The sequence below is a fragment of the Ambystoma mexicanum genome, chromosome 8 (assembly GCF_040938575.1).
Source record: "Ambystoma mexicanum isolate Mex_15411 chromosome 8, UKY_AmexF1_1, whole genome shotgun sequence".
Classification (NCBI taxonomy): Eukaryota; Metazoa; Chordata; class Amphibia; order Caudata; family Ambystomatidae; genus Ambystoma; species Ambystoma mexicanum.
In genome coordinates this window covers 1,123,275,225-1,123,296,840 of record NC_090929.1, presented here as the reverse complement: position 1 = coordinate 1,123,296,840, position 21,616 = coordinate 1,123,275,225, and the positions used below count along the sequence as shown (strand labels likewise).

The 21,616-nt window shown below is 44.9% G+C and overlaps 1 long non-coding RNA gene across 2 annotated transcripts in view; it reads right to left on the bottom strand.

The window, feature by feature from the left end:
- Positions 1–21,616, bottom strand: part of LOC138472804 (uncharacterized) — a 361,500-nt gene that overhangs the window by 11,560 nt on the left and 328,324 nt on the right. For both annotated transcript variants that reach the window (XR_011268682.1, XR_011268681.1), the window contains 2 exons: positions 11,510–11,620; positions 1,550–1,580 (listed from right to left, as the gene is read on the bottom strand). This is a non-coding gene — a long non-coding RNA (uncharacterized lncRNA). The remainder of the gene's footprint in view (positions 1–1,549; positions 1,581–11,509; positions 11,621–21,616) is intronic.

Here is a 21,616-nt window from a genome sequence, read left to right as displayed (position 1 = left end):
GGTAGGGCGTGAAGGGCCCCTGGCTTCTCTCTCCTGTCTACGCTGAACTGAGCATAAACATGTCAGCTATGCAGACACCAGCCATTCCTGGGTCTCAGTATGTGAGCAGGGCCTGAGATGGATTCTCATCCCTCCTGCTTGACGGTCGAGAGGCATAGCTTTCCAACTTGCCTATTGGTCTCCTCCATGGAATCCTAAAATGGAGGCTGGTGATGGGGCACTCGGGGTATGCTGGTCTTCCCAGGTGCTACTGCACATGTCCCGAGATATAAGCTGAAACACTTCAGAGGTAGAGGTTTTGGTGTACGTGCTCCTGGCCTATGAAACTCACTTCGGCTCAGTATTCGCAATATCTCGTGCCTTAGCAGCTTCAAGAAGGCTATAAAATGCATGTATTCAATTCAAAGGATTGAGCCGCCTCCTCTAATAGTTTGACGTCTGTTTCCCGGCCCGGGATTTCCCGCCTGTTTATTTGTGATGTGCCCGTCCTCCTGTGCGCACTGGGGCCTCCGGGCGTGCTGCGTGATATACGAAATGAAGAAGAAGAAGAATCTTCCACCCGATACAGCAGTCACTGGCGAATGTGCACTGTAGGCATCAGAAACCCCGGCAGCGTGGATTAGCATTACACCACGTGGCAGGCAGGCTGCGTCGCCAGGGTTTACCACGAGGCTGGTAAAGTCATGCAGGGCGCACAGCACGTCTGATAAAGCCCCATGTCGGGTTTTCCAAAACACAAATAAACAATGCGTTTTCAGTCCTGTTTCAGGGGTGGACATGCATGTGGCACAGCCGCCATTCACACCACTGCTGTCCCACAGAGAGAACACAAGCTGGGATAGGTCATCACTGACGCTTTTCTACGTTGTGCATTTTCATGCCCAAAGGGTACTCAAATTGTCACCTATTTCGTGAAATGTATACATCCTCTTGGCCCCCAAGTAAAGGGGATGAGCTAGCACAGCCCATCACTTAGGGGGCAAATATGTTTGTGGTGCAGAGAGGGTGGTGGGGGCGGTCGAGAGCAGTTTCTACCTCCATCTTTTGGGTTGCGATAACATGTCTTCCTTACATTAATTGTCCTTTGTCCACCTTCGATAGTGAATGTTATATTGATTAATTAATGTACTCAATTGAGACGGTTAAACAGTGACGAAAAAGCCATTTAAATAAATAAGCAGGAACCTTGTCTTAGGTCAACCGTGAGTTGTGCTTTTGACATCCCTTAGTGCCTTCATTTCTTCGGGACACGTGCCTTAATTGTGTACATAAGGACAGCGCTGGATATATATAGACTTGGACACAGTTCCACATACACACAGTGCTGTACACACACAGACCTGCATAGCGACAGTGCTGCGTGTATCTAGTGCTGCATTCTCAAAGTGCTGGATGACAATTAGAGAAAGTGCCACGTACACAGGGGGCTGTTATACAGATAGGGCCGCATTCATCAAGGGCCACACGCATATAATGCCCCCTCCAAAGAGTGCCCCGTACAGAGAGGGCGACAGTATATGAGTTAGAAGCACAGCGGGCGGTGTCTTACCTCAGTGAGTACGCCCTGCCGTTCTCTGAATCTGAAGAAAGAATAATTGGAAAGTGTTAATTTCTGAACATCCACACAGCCTACATGTTTTTAGATCATGCTCTCTTGCATTGGGAGTGCCATGTGTGTTTTTTGCTCATAATACTGAACCTCTATAGTGAAAACGTTGAATTGGTTTAGCCAAATGTGGATCCACCACTCCATAGATATATCCACCAAATGACCAAGTCACTAATCCATTTATCTGACAAATGACCCGCCCATTCATTGATTTACTTACAAGTCATCCAACAAAGTACCAAGACACTCGTCAACTTGCCCGCTGTCCAAAACCAATGCACTCACCCATTCAGCTTCCCCCATTCATCTTCCATCCACTAAAGTGGCTCTCAAGTAATCTACCACTGAAACGCTGTGATGAATATCCTTTTACACTGGCCAAGACAAGTACTATCTGGCATCAATGTTGGCAGTCATTTGGCACAGCCAGTGGTACCACTGCCGCTTGAAAAGATCCGCCGGGAGGTAAGGGCGTGGTCACCAATATTCTAAGAACTTCCTGTGGCGCGGGGAGGTGCTGGAAGCTGCATCAGCGAGGAGAGGGGAGAACTGACACCCTCCCATTGTCCGACCAACTGGAGAAAACGAGAAGACAAGGGCCTACCTGACAACTAACACGGACATACAGAAGGAGGACGAGGGGGGAAAACGTCCCAAATGAGAAATGCTAGCAAGTGCAGGGCTACTGTGAGGCAAGACAGCTGCTACAGCCAAACAAGAGGCGGCAAGCGGCCATGCTTTGACCTGGAGAGCGAGCTACGAGATCCGAGAAGAAGAAGCCAATGATGGTTCGACGCGAGGGAAGAGGGAGAGCCGGAAGACATGTAGCCAAAAACAAAGAGGGAGAAGGGAGCCAAGTTGAATATCCAAGAAGCACCATGGCTAAGACTGCATAATGGGTTCTGGAAATAGAGGATCTAGGCATTTTGGAGAAGAGGTGAATGGAGAAAAGAACCTGGGCTGAAAACGCTGCCTGCTGGGATTTTGAGTCCAAACTCCCAGAGCAAACTGGAAGAATGCCTTGTCGAGAAAACACTGCCTAAATACCTTGGTTATGGCACAGGTGGGTGAAAATAGAGAGGCATTGGCATAGAGATTTACTTCTCCCGGTTTCATTTCAAATTCTTTTTTGAATTGTGCATAAAGTGCAGTTCTAACTAGAATGTATCCGAGCACTGTACCATAATACATCAGAATAGAAATAGTACCTTGTTTATTAATCAAATAGCCCTTACCGTAAGTGAGTGAAGGGTAAGTTAGAGTTCCCTGTGATCCTCCCCCTTGTTCTCTAATTGATTACGAGCTGATTGCCTATCAATAATAGTTTAATAGTTTAAGTATTGAATATTATATCAAACAAACAGGGCCACCTAACTAGTGGCATCAGCATTTTAATGTCCATGTCCCTATGGGTGGTATCTAAAGATATAACTATGCACTTATCATATGCAGTCACTATTCGCTTATAGCTATTTTACCGGGAGATGCTTCAAGTGAATTGATAATTGCCAACGTATGTCTCCTCCTACTACATAGACAAGGAAATACTGGAAGCATAAATAACCCAACAGGAGGTACTTAATATTATTGGAAATCTGCCTATCAATAAATCCCCGGGTGTGGATGGCTTTCCCGCTGTGTATTATAAAATGTTCAAAGCAACACTGACCCCCATCTTAATTGATCTTTTCAACTCATTTCAGGCCCTAGAATGAATGCCAGGAAGAAAAGGCATGTATTGCTACCTGCCAACCCTTAGTGCACTCCAAAGGGAATACAATCCCAAATCTCATTCGTGTCGCAGGCACGTGAGGTCTAATTAGAATCTCACTGCTTACTATTCCAAATTTCAATGTGGATATCATTTCTTATTTTAGGGTTTTAAAGTGCTAAGGTACGGGAAGGTTGATCTGGGTGTGTACCCACCGGTTAACTGTTGATTTACCAGACAGTTGTATTTTACACTCTTGATTCAATTCACAAGATTTGACAATTCGTAGGTCCAAGCAATGTCAGTGAGATCGGTTTCTTAATACCAAACTATACAACGTTAGAAAAGTAAGAAAATCCTCCATGGGTTGTTTTAATCAAAGCATACAATTTTTTCAAAACCTTTTTGTTAAACACATTCACAATTATAAGGCTTTTGATTCACACATAAATTCACAAAGTCCCTTTTAGGTAATAACAAAATTAAACAATGAAGTTCTTTGGTTTCAAATCACCACTCCAAAATAGCAGCAAGATTTGTCAATGTATTGCCAATGCGTTTCGGACTTTTACAACAGTCCATCTTCAGGGACAATGATACTATTTGTTCCAAAAATGTATATGTTCTTGAATTCAGTTCTTAAGGTAAAAACATAGAGTATTTCACTATTAGTGTTTGATCACTGATTCACTATTGACAAGCTTGGCTATAAGAAATTATAACTTAACCTGTCACAATTCAGACCATTACAAAACATTTCTCTTAACACACCTCCTTTTGATGCCGCTGGCACCTTTCTTTCAGGACTTTGGACACACTCTGTTGGTAGGATTATCTGCACATAACTTGCTCTGTGTATGCTCAATTACACTTCAAGGAGACTTGCTCCCAAAGAATTGCTAGAGAAAAGACAGGGAAAAAATGTAGATTCAGTACATGTTTCTCAGGGGTTTCTGGGTGTATTTGTAGATTATTATAATGTACCACTTTCTGTTAGTGGAGTGAGCAGGGGTATCCTTCCCCCTTTCTCCTAGTCTGGCTGGTTATATCATTCTAATTGGGCCTCGAGGTAAACCTAACCTTAACTATGTTACCAGGAACTCTTCAAGTAATTCTGTGTAAAGGAAGGGGCTAAGCCTGCTAACTGAGTCTGGATCCATCACTCACCTCTAAGCGCGGTGCGCGTGTGTCTCAGGAATCCTCAGGTCACCGGAGCATCGAATGATTCTCTCCGGTCTGTAGCCTTTCAGAGTGTACACTGTTCTAAATATTGTTTGGATGCCTATGCGCATGCATGTGAGCGGGCCGGACCGCTTACCTCTCACGCATGCTCATGGTGGGAGCTTGGTAGGATCTCATTGGGCATGCGCGGGTAAACAGCGCTGGTCCCATGTTGCCCAGGCGCAGTGTGCGTCCTGAGGCAACCCGGTTTGTGCGCACTGTTTCCCCACGCATGCGTGTGTGCACTCTTGATGTTCCCCAAGTGGGAACTAAAACATATCGAAGTTTACAGTTTAGGATGCCGGCGATGTCCCAGTAAGCCACATGATCTATTACTTCCTGTTCTATTCGGGGCTCCAACTTGCATGATAATGCCAGTGCATCGTGTATATGTTTAAGTTTGTCTAACTTCGTGCTCAACTTCCCTATAACTCGGAATGAAGGCCGATGTGCCGAATTGCAAAAGCCAGTTAAGTAGACATTTTATCCGTTTGGAATTAGGAGCCAGAATAGCTAGAATGAGAGGCCTCCGATGGAGGAGGCAGACATTATTTTAATTCCCAAACCACAAAAAGATCTGACTAAATGTGGATCATATTGCCCTATCGCTTTGATTAATCTAGATGCTAAAATGTACACTAAAGTCCTGGCCAACAGATCAGATGTTCTCCCTTCGAGACTCAAAGGAGAGAAGCAAACAGGCTTTGTGAGGGGTCATCAAACATTTGATAACATCCAAAGAGGTGCCCACATCATTGAAAAGTCACATAAGGCCAACACCTTGGGGGTTCTCCTCTCTTTGGTTACCAATAAGGTGTTAGATCAATTCAAATGGTCCTTTGTCCTTGCCACGCTCAGGAGTATGGGGTTTGGAGAGGTTTTTTTTTTTAAAATGGTGTGTGCAAACTACGTCTCCCCAATGGGCCGACTCGTAGTAAAAGAAAATCTCTCAAGCAGAATTACACTTCAGAGAGGCACGAAACCCGGTTGCCCCCTGTCCACTTTCCTGTTCGCAATATTTCTAGAGCCCCTGTTAGTTTGACTGAGGGAGGCAGGCGATGTGAAAGGGATTGTCTTTTGGGTTAGGGAACATATGCTCCTCGCCCAGACAGACCCACCCTCCACTTTGAGAGAGGCTCAGAGGGAACTGAAACTGTTTCAAAGAGTGGCAGGGCTGAAAGTGAACTTTGATAAGTCCAAAATACTCAATTTAACTCACCAGGGTAGGTTCGCCAAGACGCAATGAATAGTTCTCCTTTCAGATGGCCTAGTGAGGGAATCTTTTGGATTGCACTTACTAAGTCTCTCGATTTCCTTGACACAGCCAACTATCCATCACTCCTACGTGAGATAACAAATTATCTACATAGGTGGCGTCCCTTGACTATCTCCTGTCTGGGGAGAATAGCACGATCAAAATGTCGATCCTTCTAAGACTACTCAACTACTTCCAGGCCCTCCTGATTCAACTTCCCAACTCCATTTTCAAGGAGCTATTAACTGTTTCCTGTAACTCTGTCTGGAAGAAATAAAAGACCTAGAATCTCTTGCACTGTCCTAATGGCCCCCAGAGACAGGGGTGGCGTGTCCTTCCCACAGTTCAGAGCGTATTGTCAGGCAGCTCAAACCCGTTTCCTCAGGGAATGGCTTACTATCAACCCCAACAAATTCGATAGGGCAATAGTGGGTTATCCCCTGGACGAGCTACTGTGAATCTCCAATTTCGAAAGGCCCAAAAATATGTACCGTAGCCATATTATGGGACTAGTCAGGGAAATTTAGGACGGCTTAATCTACAAATACTAAATATCTGCTTTTCCCTCTCCATTCATACTTCTGTTCAGGAACCCACAACTAATGGCCGGACTTGAGGAACTATCCTTTATATAATGGCGGGAGGCAAGCCACAAATGGATGAAGCATCTGTACATGGGCCACACTATAAGATTTTTCACGAGCTGTGAGGAAGCCTTGAAACTACGGAATGTGAACACCACTGATCATTTTAGCTCTGACACTGGGTTTCCAATCATGATCTAAGGGCAGTTCCGACTAGCAACTTTACAATGCTAGAGAACTTACTGCTCGAGGGGGCCCCCAGACGTCCAATTGCATTATACCACCAAATGGGATTCCATCACCACATGGGGTGTTTCCAGGGACCGACGAGAAGGGGTGTGGAAAAATATCCTGAAACTAGCCAAAGCCATTCAAATTAGGGAAGTACAGTACAAGATGATGTTATCATTGTTGTCTGTGTCCTATATTTTGTTTAATGTTTTTCTCTCCTATGAATCTGATTTGTTGTTGTTATATCTATAACTTTAAAATCAATAAAAACAAACTTTAAAATAAAACCACAGAACAATAGCCTTACTGGACCTTGAGGGCAAAGCGATTGCACAGATTCATCGATGATCCAAGGATGTCTAGCATTGAATCTGTTGAGGATAAAATGTATAGTGCAAAATAAATCAAAACTGAACTTTTGCTTTGTGAATTTCTCAACAGCATTCAAATATGTCAACTACTAGATGGTGTGGAGGCTTTCCATGTTTTGGGAGATTGCTAGAAATGTACTTAAGATCATGACAGCCAAAATGAGGATTGCAGGGTTATGATTGACACAGGTATGAATGTGGAATATGCCAGGATAATTATCAAAGAGGAGGGCCCAAACCAAGGATGGATGCTTGCCCATCTTCTGTTTCACTTGCATCCATCAGAGCATCCCATTTTTGGCTGCTTATCTAATATTCCTCTGACGCAGGGATACAGACATTCTGAGTTACTCACGTATGCTGATGATATGGTCTACGGTATCAGAGAGGCATCAGACTACATTGCTCAAACCCTTGCTCTGAGAATATCGCAGTACACATCATCTTGTGATTAATAGAGGAAAACACAAAATGGTGATGGTAAGTATCAACATTTGTATTCCTACTTGTACATTAACAATGAAAGTCTTGAAAAAGCTGACAGTTTATGGCATTCTTTTCGTTTTGAAAAAAGATCTGTGCAGGGGCTTTACTGTATAAATTATTTAAATCTGCAAAATCTGATTAAGAAATCTGTGGAACTTCACAAACAAATGTTTAGTTCCATTCCTGAATAGAATTTTCAGTTAGCCCAATAACATGTATCAAATCTGAAACTTGTGCGAGGATATGGTATGAAAAAGAATTACCCTAAAGTGAACATCAGGGTAGATTGAGTGGAAAAGTCAATTTCCTGACTTGGTTATCAACACAGATTTCGGTAGACCAGTTTCTCTCTGTCTGACTGCTAATTAGGGTGGATGAGAAAAAAGTGGCCACTGCATTGCAGTATGAAGTAGAGCTCTGGGGCACACAGCATGGGTCCTTTTGAAATAAATTGGACCACAAAGTGTAACAAGCATTGGCATTGCCAACATTTTGGCCTTTTGTGTAGGCTTTGGCCATAGTGGCATTGTTATGGTTTACTCATTGTAATTTGTGCCTGTGGTTATTTTGTTTTCTTTGATTCATTTTTATTTGGTGTTTATTTTAGTTGTTTCTGCTTCTCGTTATACATGTTATAGTGTTATGTTCCTATGATGTATTCTCTTATGTTTGGGGTTAAATGTTATGTTGCACTAGCTGTTATAATAAATACATTGTTCTTTTAGCTAGGTATAGGTTCACGATAGCCGACAAATGGTGTGAGGTCATGAGCATATGATTGCAATGCATGGCCAACGGAGCATGTGAGCAAAGTAGGGGTGACAAACAGCTGAGAAATGGCCAGAGATCCTGGCCATGTCCTGTTAATGACTGCCATATGATTTGATCTCTATAGCATTACTTTATAGTACTCCATAAATGATGGCTGTGTCTGTGATGACAATGCTTTGCAAAACAGGAAACCTCTTGTGTTCCCAAAAGCAAAAACTGTTGGCTTTGTCAATGCCTATTTAATATAGTTGATGATTCGTAGTCTCTTCCTTGCCCAGCAAGCTTTGTCACAATACCATTCAATATCCACCAACCTTTCCACAATGTAACATTTTGTCAGATCAAGCTTTTACTCATCTGTCCTCTGGTACACATTACCTTCCCAACATCCAACACCATTTTGTATTTTGAATGCAATATTGCATCTGTGGAACTGGAGTAAATCAGGGGAGGGTTATAAATGTGAGAAGCCTCAGAAGGAGATGGATTTGACATTTACGGTTCTGCCTCTTTAGCAGGGGGAGATTTGCACTGATTGACCCTGCATTTTCAGCAGGTGTTGGCTTTTTGGGTCCTAACCTATCTTCAATACAATAATATCTTAGATGTTCCAAAAATATACCAGATATACAGCATATCAGTGATTCAGTGCACCTTTTCCTATTGTTTGTGGGGGTGGAGGGCTTATAGGGGGAAATGGATTCAGAAATGACAGCAGGACAAAAATTATGTTAGATGGATTCATAACTTTATTTAACAGAGGAAAATAATGCAAAGACATCTTAATTGACAGAGGCAGATTTGTCAAAGGCTTTGGAAACTGAAAGGGTAAATAGATATCAATGGGGCCGGCTGGATAAAGCCCTTTAGATCAGGGTGGATGTTGATTTTTGGTAACATTATTCTGCACTCCTGGGAAATACTCTACAGGAGAGCAGAAAGTTCATGGAAGAAGACATGATAATGGAATGTATGTTCCTTTCCCATTTTGTTGAGCAGAGAAACCTTTGGACGATGCAGAGAATTTGTAAACTTGCTTTGCTCAAAATGCCATTTGTGCTGTCCCACGCTTTTTGGGTTGGGTAGATCATTTTGGATTTAAGCGATGGTGCTTTGGGTTCCAGACTATTTCTTCATTTATTGGTTGCTTGTAGCACTCCATTCAACCATTCAGTCACTTCTGAGTATGTCAGATTGGGCCTCATTAGGAGTTTGCTGTTGCGGAATTAAAGTTGGAGTAATTCTGTTTACCAGCACATTTCCGCTCTGGCAAACTCCAAGCTTGCTGGTGGGGTGCCGGAATTACCTTCAGCTCAATACCGGTGCCAGTAATGCCAGTAACTCCCCCAATGGAATCCTATGGGACTCAATGGAATGGGGAGCAACTGCACTTACCAGCACTCAGAATCTGGCAGTAATTCCACCAGACTGAGTGCCGGTAACAGTAAAACAATTTGGTGTTATTCCACTAGAATTGCCGGCAGGATACCACCAAGCATATAATTAGGCTGTATGAGTTACAATGTGGATGGACTGAGGAACAGAGGAAAAGAGGAGGGGGTTGTTCATGGATCATCTTGAGAACACGGCAGATGTAGTGGTAGTTTCATTTCTGATGCAGCTGAAGAGGCAAGACGTTTCAAAGGCTGTGACTCTGTACTGCAAATCTTCAACCCAGTGGTCGAAGTGAGCGGGAGCGGTACTCCTCAACTTTTCTTATTTAAGTTTTACTGTTCCTATATGCATTTATTTTTAAAAAAAGAAGCCATTCAGAATGCTTTTGTTGTCAAATAAAAGTGCAGGAAGAAGGTGAAACTTGCACTTTCATTTGCAGTGCCTTGAACGTTCCCTTAAACGGCAGGTGCATGTGTTTAGGGATTTGTACTGTGTGTGGGAAGGGACGTGGTGATGGGGCTTGTGGGTGCAGGCCAGCAGGGAGCATAGTTCCACTACTTCTTTTTATACACTTCGACCACTGCTTCAACCACCACAGCCTTTCTTGGAGAACTGTTCGATTCAAAGTAGTGAGGTCTTCGAAGATCTGGGGATGTTTGCGGACAATAGACTTTGATGTAGTTATGAGGCTATGATCCGTTTTGGTTACAAGAAAGTGAGGCCTGGAGGTATTGGGGGTAGGATGGCAATGAAGGTGGAATAGACCTTGTGAAGTACGACTGTGGTTACAATAGGTCTGTCAATTCTAACTTGGATAGACTCTGCTCATGGTAGTAATTTATTAATACACTTTTAATAGAGAACATATAAGTAAAACTGCTTTAATTGTTGGGAATTGAAATAAAGCAGTCTTCCCATAGGACGGTTCGATGAAGAAAGTTGTGAAGAGGAGCTTTACGTGCAGGTAACTTACACAGGAATGTCTTATAATCGGTTTCAGTATATTTTAGTTGCCAGACACAATTTAGTGCTGGAAAAGATAGGTAGATTGTGATGAGAATGGGATCTCCCCCACGGGGTAGCTGTCAATAGAGGATGGTCAACGGTGAGACCTTTGAAAAGGCTGGATCCATGTTGTGGCCTTCAAAACAAGCTGGGATAATATCATACCTGGAACGTGTATGTTCTCCAAGCTATCCCAGCACTTAAAATCACTCACTCAAGTGAGGGCTCGATCATTCCCTCACAAAGCGGTCAAACAACATCCTCAGTGCTGCAGGTTTTACCACTGGAATCAACAATTAAGAATGAGATGGTGATGTCAAATACATCCACCGCCATCACCAGACGATAGGTGACAAATTGGTGTCCTTGAAGTGACCTCAAACTGCCCTTGATATTGATTCCTATAAGAAACAATGGATCAAAAACTGCTTGCATAACAAAATGAACATGGCTGGGAGAGTGGTGGCTAGGTATCTGCCTCAAGGGTCAACTTGTTGGACTGGTTCTATTCAGTTTCTTCATGACATTACAAAAGCGTTGAATGTGAGGGTTTTCCTGATTACTGGTGACAATTTTTTAATAGAAAAAGTACAGGCATCTGACCTTCACAGTAAGGTACAGACAGGAGACGGATCAATCGGGAGCCCTTCAATCAAGTGATTTCAAAATGGGCTTAGCGGGATGAGAAAGTAGGAGGGAGGGAAACAAATGTTTTACTTTAACTAATATGAAAGGGATTCCTCTGAGAGGATCAAGCACCAACCACTGGTCCTATACATTTTAGCATTTTGACGTGAGATCAAATGTGTGAACCAATAAGAAATGCAATCATCTGAGATCACAGACTCACCTGATCAATGTCAGACTCACCTGAGAATTCGTTATCCAGCATGTGTTTCTTGAGCATGTAAATCTTAATGGCTAAAAACGCAGCTGCTAGGATTGCCCCGATGCAAGCTCCAATGACAGCAAATTTGATATCTAGAAAGATGAAATTGAAACTGAAACTGAATAAATTGCCAACATAGTATGACCTTATGAGAGGCAGCAACTAAAACAAACAAAATGCATACATGTAAACACTTACATTTAAATGTAAAAAATAATGGCCCATTGCACCCGTGACTCTTGCACCTCTCTGCAGGATGGATGTTACCTATTTGTTACCTGTCAGCACTGGATTGACACTCTCAGCCCTGTGCTGCACTACCTATGTGTGCCTGCCTATTGATGTAGCCCCCATAACCATGTGGTGAGGCTTTCCCAAATTGTGCACTCACCCCGATGTTGTTTCTTAATTTCCAGCCTTGTGCTGTGTTTGAACCTGCTCATCTGCACTTAATGTACCCTTCTCCTCCCTCACGCCTGAGCATTACTCCTTCCTTCACTTCCTGCACTTCCCCTCCTCCCCTTGTCCCCTCATTTATGTTACTGCACTTGCACAGTCCTAATTGTCTCAAGGCCTAGTAGGAACGTTATTGTTTTTTCGTCCCTGTACTTCCCGCTCCCTTGTCTTGATGCGCCTTGAAACACCATTTGCTGTATTGGTGTATAATACATACCCAATAAATAAATAAATAAATAAATAAGTACATGTAAAGAAATATACACTTAACATTATTAGACACTGTAAAAAGGAATACAGGGACATTTGTGTTCAGTTGTTAGCCCACCAGATGTATCTTCTTCCTATTACAAATGCTAATATTTAAGACATGTTGGCTCCTTGGACCTTACCCTATCTCACTGGTTTGAAATCTCAGACACATTGAGTGCATATTGAGTACAATCATAAACACACACACTTGGCAATAGTTTGAGGAAGCATTCAGCAGGAATACAAAAAAATAGTTCAGCACACTAAACCATAATTCAATCAGATATTACATAAAATGGGTGTATATATAAATATATATATGCACTGCCCGCTTGCAATGGCTTTCTGGCATGACCCTTATCCACTCTGCAAAAATGAAGATTAATGACTGTGGCCACTGCCCACAGACATACACGTCACTGCTAAATATCCAACTCCCACCGTCCATGCCCCATAGCCTTTGGCTGTAGTCACTGTCCCTGTTGCAAGAATTATGCTAAAAGACATTGGACTCCGTGCTACTAAATATCCATGTCCCACTGACCATGGCCTTTAGCCGTGCCCCCCACCAACTCTTAGGGTCGTAGATCGGGATCCACGCATATCTGATCTTTTCTACAAATTAAGCTTCAGCGCCATGGCCCAGCGGCCAATGTCACCCCATTTGGCTGCCCCTTCTTCCATTCTCGTGGTATTTTACCCCAGAAATGTTCTGCGGAATCACAACCGTGAATCTAGTGTTTTACAAATACTGCTGCAATCCACAAATGCTAAAGAATGTAAAATACGTCTTCCCCTTTGCAATTCCACATGTGCACGCCTCCTCCTTTGTAGGTCCCCTCACCATCCGGCCACTGTGAAAATCCTTCCTGACCCCCTCCTACTATCCTTTTTCGCCCGCTCATTCCCATGATGCACTTTTCATTCTGATCGAATCTTGCAGTTTCTCACAGATCCACCTGACATTCCTGTGCTAACACAAACACGATATAGGACTCAAAAAGTGCTCCCCCAAAGTGCCCAACTCGCCATTTGGTGCCAAGTCGCCCTTTGATGCTCTTTCACCCTCCCCACCCAGATGTAAAACCTACACTTTTCCTCTTTCAAATCTTTCAAATATCATTTTGAGATTTATTTTTTGCGTGCCATGGGAATAGCGCGAGATTTTAAAAAAAAACGGATTTTCATTTCTGAAAAGTCTCAGTGCTACAATGCACAATGGGGCATATGCACACACTGTTCCATAGTGGTGGGAGGGGAAGACACTTTTTTGGGCTGTAACTTTAACAGCAACACAGCCTGTGAGCGACAGCACTCTCTCTGGAGATGACAATGGGCCGGTCCCATTTATTGGGCTAGACAGTGTTCAATTAGGGAGATAATGTCACATTCCCTAGCCTAGAGCATGGGCCATGGCATTGTTTGGTGGCCGCAGCTGCAGCAGGAAGAAGGTGCAGACTACATTGTTCCTCATCAAAGTATTTTTCAGTGCAGGGGTAGAATAAGTTGCCTGTGTGTTTATCAGCACCCAGCACAGAGTTCATTTTTACAGTCAATGGATTCAGAGGAGTTTGTCATTATTCACTCGCCCCTCACATACATGGCTTACGGAGATCGTGTTCCCATTAGGAGTGAGTGCAGAGAAAGGGAGAGAAAAGTTGCACTTGCTTATTGGAAAGAGGCAAGCATGTCCTAAGTGCCATGCTAGACGTTTCAATATTTGTATTTTAAGAAAACAAGTTTTTGTTTGTAGAGGCAACGATTGTTACTGACCCAGGATATCACTTTCTTTATATACCAGATCTGAGTTAGAAAGTCTGGTCCAACTCACCAACTTAATATGGCCTGGTAAAAAGCTACTTCAACATTTCTGGGAAAAGTGCCAAAAAAGACAGAAATCGTGCAATATTTCCAGCTTCAGGACTGCATTGACAAACTACAGGTCCCTATTGGTGAATTCAGGCCCGCAGGACAATCCGACCCTATGGATTTCAGTAAAATGTCAATTGGTTAGGGACAGCACTGTTGGTGCACCCTCCACAGTGTCCACTGGGTTTGGCTGCATATCTGTAGAGTTTGGGTTCTGCTTTGCAGCAATAACATATTATTTTAACTAAAGATTTTTCCATCAATGTCTGACGTTTTTATTACAGAAGGTTATCTGTAACTGAACATACAAGTTAGTTTAGGTGTATGGTTTTGTTTTCCCAATGATGTACCCTAACTCACCAACAGTTCCCACTGGGCATGATAACCTGCTACCATGCCACGTGGACACTGGCCAAGGGCATTATTACTATTGGCTGTGCCCAGTACAGAACACCCCATACATTCCAGCCAGAGGTCAAGTCCTAAAAATAAAAGTGGGGGGACTCATCAACAAACGCAATGGCTTTGCATGACCACCCACATTGCATAGGCCAAATGACATTTGCCTTTCAACGTTAAAAGGTGTGCATGTTTTAAACTCCAATAACCAATACAAATGTTTTCCCTGGAACATGCAATACCGAAATGCGACATTTCACGTTTAGTTGTTTGTTATCTGTCCTCAGGTTATATAGTGCAGTGGTGAAGTGTCCGGCCTGCAAGCCTGAGACTGTGGTTTGATCCCAGAGGTTGACTTTAATTCATAAATTCGAGGAAGACTTTAAATGTTTCTCACTTTAGCTGGGGGGACTGAGTTCACCCTCTGAAAAACGTTGGTGCACTCTGTCCACCCGCGTGTACCCTCGACTTTAGCCCTGCACTCCTCCTCCGTCACTGAACACTACTCAGAAATGTTTCACAGGGCACAGCAAATACAATATAACTAGTTGCAATTTTGCATTCCATGTGGCCAGAGGGCACTGTTCATTGGGTATCGATTTTAGCCATCCCCCGGGAACAGCAAACATAGGAAACACATCCACAGTTACCACTGGGCATGGTCTGCCACTAGTCTCAGTGGATAGGACACTCTGCCGAAGTCCATGAGCAAAGACAACATACCCACAGTGCCAGAGATGGAAGTGCAATATAAATCATTTGTACACCGTACCACTAGTTTGCTTTTTTACAAAGTGTACCTTTAGTTCAAAGGCTCAAGAAACGTCTGTGATGCTTTTTCTTTCTCCTGAGCCAAATATAGAATCGATTCAGGCCGGGCATTCAAGCACTGGCAGTTTCCCAAGTCTCAGCTAGGCAGACACACACGCAGAGTCCATGGCTGTGCTGTTCGTTAAGCTGCTCAGGTTGCAAACAGATTTCTTTTATCAGTGGCAGAGCATGATGGAACATGTCCAACTCGATGAGCTCGCAAAGCACTGGCTACCTTGCAAATCTGTGCTAGTTAAAGTGAGCAACACAAAGCACCCATTTACAGATTTATTTATATCCAAGATGTCTGCTATCTTAACATACACAAATATGAAGTTGCTTTAAGCCACTATTCACATGTTTTCAACACCATGAATAAGAATGAGCTGGAAGTTTGTGACAAATAATCTGCATATCAATCTTTGTTTATTCCACAACTTATATTATTACATGTCTTAAATCACAGGGGTTATCTAGATGGTTCACTTTGGCATTATTCTTGCATTATGGGACTTATAGTTTATCATTAAGGATGTGAAAATTAACGCCGCAATGGTGTTCTTTTGGCTGAACATGTTGCTATAAGGATTTACATGTTGCTATGTAATTTTATTATGCATTGCTTTATTGTGCCATGTGTGTTTTTTGTAAGTAAAACTTTATAAGACATTTCTACTGTAGACCTTGAAATCCAACAATTTGAGCCAACGTTTGTGGTCCTGGTCACTCGCCTCCCAAACTTCCCATCGGTCCAACCATTCCACTTCCTCCTTTTTGGATGCAGCCAGAGTACCACTGGTTCCTTGTTTCCACTTCCACCACTGCACAGGGTCTGGCTCAAGCCTTTGGGTCACAGTGCATACGGAATGGACATAGGCCATGACCCAGACACCAGATACAGCGACCAAAATATAGTTTTAGGGCTTGGGATTCTATTTAGAATCACATGCTGTGCATATTCTGCCATCTAGTGATGGCTCCGAAGCATTGCACGTTGTTGACATGGGCGTTCCTGTCATACTGTCCACATACCCTGCTTATGCAGGTACCCACGATGCCCCTAGAAGCCTGCCCTTACATTGTTTTTCTTTACCGCCTTTGGTAAGATAACAGGAGAATAGAAACAGAAAACAGCATCTACCTGTAGAAGGCAGTGAAAAACAGCACCAAATCCAAAACGGACTGCGTTGCCTTATGCCCATTGACCCCAAAACAATTCCCGGGACCTACTGGCATAGGGACAGGTTGTACAAAAAGAAGAACATGTATTTTCCTATTTTAATGATTTTACACTGGGTCCAGCAATATCTGACCTGGACAATGCTCATGGATAAGAAACCCTTGAAATAACGCCCAACGCGCCACAAGGGGTTTCCCCACCTACATACACATGTACTGTGCAATCAGTGTTTACCCAGAGACCACTCCAGCCCAAAACCCTCAAGACAAGCAGGACATTGGACTTCGCAACAACATGTGTACAGACGCGTTATAAATTACTTATCATATATTTTATATTCTGGAGGCTGAAACATCGGCACACTCCGGCAAGCATACCTACATCAAGACGGGTAACATATGAAACCCCGTGGAGACTACACCAGAATCCACAGATAGAGACCGATCAGGCCTCTAAGCAGCCACCCCTCCCCCTACCCATATCCGTAGAACTCGCAAGGACACCATGGTGTCCAGAAGGCTGAAAAGCTGCAGGGGATAAAACACCCACATCGATATCTAAAGAACATGGGTAAGGCACAGCACACTAGCAAACCCTAAGGCAAGCAGGAAGTTCACCCGTCCTGAAACACACCAGGGGGGTACTCCAACACACAAGGGGGATACTCACACAGCACAAGAAGCTGCTATCCAGGCAGGAACCCCGATTAAGGAAAACTAAAAAGGGGGAACACGAAAACTAAGAGGCTCTCAGAAAAGGCGCTGAGAAGACAGCGCACGCATCAAAGTTGGATGCCAAAAGGCATGATGCCGCAAAACGTATCACGTGGCACCACCACACGTGACACAATCAACCATGGGGCCAAAAAACATTCCTCAGACAGACACAACACTGCAAGAAAAAGAGGGCGCTGCTGAAAGCATGGCTCCAAATGACAGTGCACTGAAAAATATGGCACTGGAAGGACAAGCACACATATGAAAAACGTACAAAGAACAAATGACTCTGATATACAGGGCATCAAAAAAACGAAACTAGAAGGACATGAAATGCGCAGACTCCTCGCAAACTGAAAACAGCCAATGCAATGTTTTCATGCGGTGTTGAAAAGGGTACTAGCTCCTACGTGCCTGCAAAAGTAGGGGTCATTCCGAGTTGGGCGGTAAGGGTTAACGGCACCAGTAAGGATGCCAGAGCAGGTAAACCCTTACCGCCCAATTCCGAGGTCCCTTAGTGGGTCCCAGCAGGAACGGGTAGTCTGACCACACGTTCCCTGCGGTTCCCGTTAAGGGACTCTGGAGCTAATAACGGTACCGCAATTTGCGGTACCGTTATTAGCGCCTTCCCCATTCTCATTGAGCCCTATGGGGGCTCAAATGGGAATGGGGAATGGTTTACTGAATGGGGACTTACCGGGTCCTCCAGGGACGGAATGACCCGGTAAGTCCCCATTCAGCCAGGCCGGACCTGGACCCTGTATTGGAGGTAGCCATGGTGCTAATAGCACCATGGCTACTTCCAATCTCGGAATGACCCTACTGTCTAACAGGCTTCTTTTCAGAGCAGGAGCAGGAAGAAGAGAATGAGGAAGAGGAGTACTCTGCAGGGCAGCACCACATAAAAAGAACTGCCAATGCAGTCATAAAGAGCTGTTTAGATGCAACTGAACCAAAGTCGCACATGTGGCAGTTATCAAAAGATATCCTTGGCTAAGAGTAACCAGATTTCAAAGAGAAACCCAGTCATCCCTCTTAAAACTGCCTTTTAGAAAGGGCGTAGAGGAGGCACTTGGAAAGGCAAAAAAGAGGGAGGGGGTGCTTGCGAGCCCAGCCAGGATGGCTGCTTGCTACTGAGCTCTTGTGAAAGCTGTCTTAGAGCCTACTACCGGCGCTGGAGATCCGCAAACACCTGGGATCTTTATCCGAGTTCAGTCTGGGGTGAAGGGTGGGTCCTGTGTTGCCTGCTGGTGCCGCTGTGGGGCCCCTAGTTGATTCGATGAAGAAGGGAGTGGAGAAGGCCAAGTTCCGGGCAAAAATGAGTAGGAGCCAGCGGTCTCCTGTTGGTCGGCCTGAGGGGTGCAATTCGTCAACCACCGTGTCGGATCTGAGCTTTCTGGCAGGGAGAAGTTCCCTGGTGGCCGATCTGCCTCTACGATAAGAGGAGCATGGGAGGCCTCATTGCCCGTGGAGAATGGTGTGCGGCAGGCGTGGTGGCCGCAGAGGGCAAAGGATGTGCGAGATGGGACGGATTCCCATCGGTTGCGACCCAGACTTGTTGGTGGTCTCAAGCCCAGGGTAAGGAGCTGCCGGTTGGAGACCCACAGGTGGGGCCTTTGGCTTGGAGCTGGATTCTGCAAGTCACGGGAGGCTCTCTGCTGGCCGGGCTGCCACAGGGCTGTGAGGAGCAGAGGGAGACCTCTCTACAAGTGAAGAGGGAGGGGCAGCAGGCGCTGTGCTGCCATTGCAGCCGGAGGGCAGGAGGAACGACCGAACCTTGAATACCTTAAGGCAGAGGGCAGAGTCATCAGATCCATAAGTGAATGTGGCAGTGGAAGCCATGGTACTGGTGAGGTTCGGTTTTTGCCTGTGCATCCCAGGTCACATCTGGGGCCTGTGCGGGGCTGGGGCCATTGTGGGTGGCCTGGTCCTGGCGGTTTCACTGGCCCCCTTGGCTTCACCCCGAAAGGGCTTGACTTGGAATGAGAAGGAGGCCTCAAACTTTACTGGGGGCCTGTCAACTGGATAGAAGTAGGAATTTCTGGTGGAGGCTTAGGCCCCTGTGGGCTCTCGTCCACGTTCATGCTCAAGACGGGGAGGTACGATAGAAGCAAGCCCACGCTGCCCTTCTCCGAGGGTGCGGCAGACAGCAGGTCTGGACCCTGGCGGGCTGCGAATGGTGAAGGGTCTGAGCGGAAGGGCGACGTGCCGGAGGTGACCAGTGTGGAGTTGGGGGACATCAAGGACAAGCTTTTGCAGCTGAAAGAGGGGATATCCACAATTGACACCAAACTGAACTCTCTTACATGTAAAGTTGATCACATGCAGGCACGATTAGATATGCATGCAGAGCGATTAGATGGCACGGAGGAGAGAGTTTTGGCAGTGAAGGATGTGCTGGTCAAGGTGTCCCCGGAGGTTGGTTTCATCAAAAGGATCTTGCAGACCCTGTTGGATAAACCAGAGGATCTTGAAAACATGTCCTGCAGGAACAGTGTGTGAATTATAAGGATCAAAAAAGGCAAGGATCAAAAAAGGCAATCGACATGGTTTTATGGAACTATTTTCCAGAGATGTACTCATGAGAAAGGGTAGCTGCGGCATGGGGGAAACACAATTCATGTTTTTTCAGATTTCTCCACCAGGGTACAGAATCCGGGAGGTCCTTTGAGGAGATAAAGAAGGCATTGAGGTTGAAGGTTATTACATACTCCATGCTCTTCCCGACCCGAATGTGTGGAACACAAGGGGAAAGCATTCTTGTTCACTTCTTCAGAGGAGGCCAGAGACTTTGTGAAATCCACTCAGACCTTTCCACATCACACACCTGGATCACCCCGAGCGGGGTGTCATAACGCTGTGTTTGGGTGGTTGATGTCTTGAGCTTTTCTTTCCATGTGTTGGAGCAGCTTTTGTTCACATGATGATATACTTGTACGGTGCTGGCGTTGAAGTGAAGTTGCGGGTGTTCTTTGTGGCCAGAGTGCCCTCCTTGTGAATTTCACATGCAAGTGTGTTATGATGGGTGGCCTAAGATTTCCAGCATTTGAGGGTTGGCAGTATCAGTGGGGTGATGGGATCTGGGGCACACATGTTGTTATAAGTTTTTTGTTTTATTTATTGTATTGCATGTGACAGCATGGTGCTTTGCAGCAGCTTGGGACGGTCAGTGGTAATGGGAGCAATGGGGCAGAGCATACCCTGGGTGGGTGATTTGGTCCAAAGAGTCAGGGGCCTATTTACTCAATCTCTTAATAGCGCTGGGAAAAGTATTCTCTATCTGGAAAGACATCACGTTAACATTGTCTTTGTAAAGGAGATGCCCTGCACTCCACGACAGAGGCTAAAGTTGCTTGGGGTTGGGGCTGTCACCACCACTTTCATCCTTTTCAACCTATTCCAGGGGAGAATCCTTGCTTATACATCGCTCTCTGGGATTCAAGCTTATTGAGCCGACCAGGCACTCAGAAGGTAGAGAGCTGGTGGTGGTCAATCATGGCACACAGTTACTCTAGTTAACTGCGATGGGCCAAATATAGGCTCTCCAGAGTTCTTTGACTGGGTGGGCCAGCAGTTGTTGAGGTTCAAAGACACTATGATTTTCTGTGGCGGGGGCGGTTCACTTTGGTTATGGACAGAGGGTGCGACCGCTCTACATCCTCCACTCAAACAGGGTCCAGGCTGCTAGAAGAGTTCTACAGCTATGTGAACTATATGACCATGTAGAGGTATGGATGAATATCCACCCGCGGCTCGAGACTCCTTTTATTATTCTTCATTGCATGGCACGGCCTACCGGATTGACTACATTTTGGTATCCGATAACGCTGTCAGGTGGATGGTGGAGGGTACTATTCAGGCACACACTTTCTCGTATCATTGTCTGTTTAGTATTCGGGTGACCTTTCCTGGCAGGCGGGGAGTGGGTTGGGGCTGGAGGTTTAAGTCTCAAACCTTGCCAGATCCGTTTTTTCAGTCCTCAGTGCTCGAAGAGATCGTACAGTTTTGTGAGATTAAACAATGTTTCTGTCTCTTCCCGTTTAATAGTCTGGGACACATTAAAATGTTATATTAGCGCGGTTTCATCTCTAAGGAGGTGGGGGTCCTAAAGGCGTTTAGAGCAAACCTTCTAAAATGTGAGCGCACATTGCGGGACCTGGAAAGGGATTTCCATTTGACGAATGACCAGCCAACACTGGCATCTATCAATACCACGCTGCATTCATTCAAGGATGCTGCCCAGAGGGGATGTGTCCTTACTAAACACAGACTCCCAGTGTTATCAGTTCCTGGACCAAGTGGGGTATACTGGCTCTCCATATGGGAGAGGGAGGTTCTGAATACCCACTTATCCACACAGGAGATTCTTAGGGCAATACTCTCTTTGCCGCGAGGTAAATCGCCCC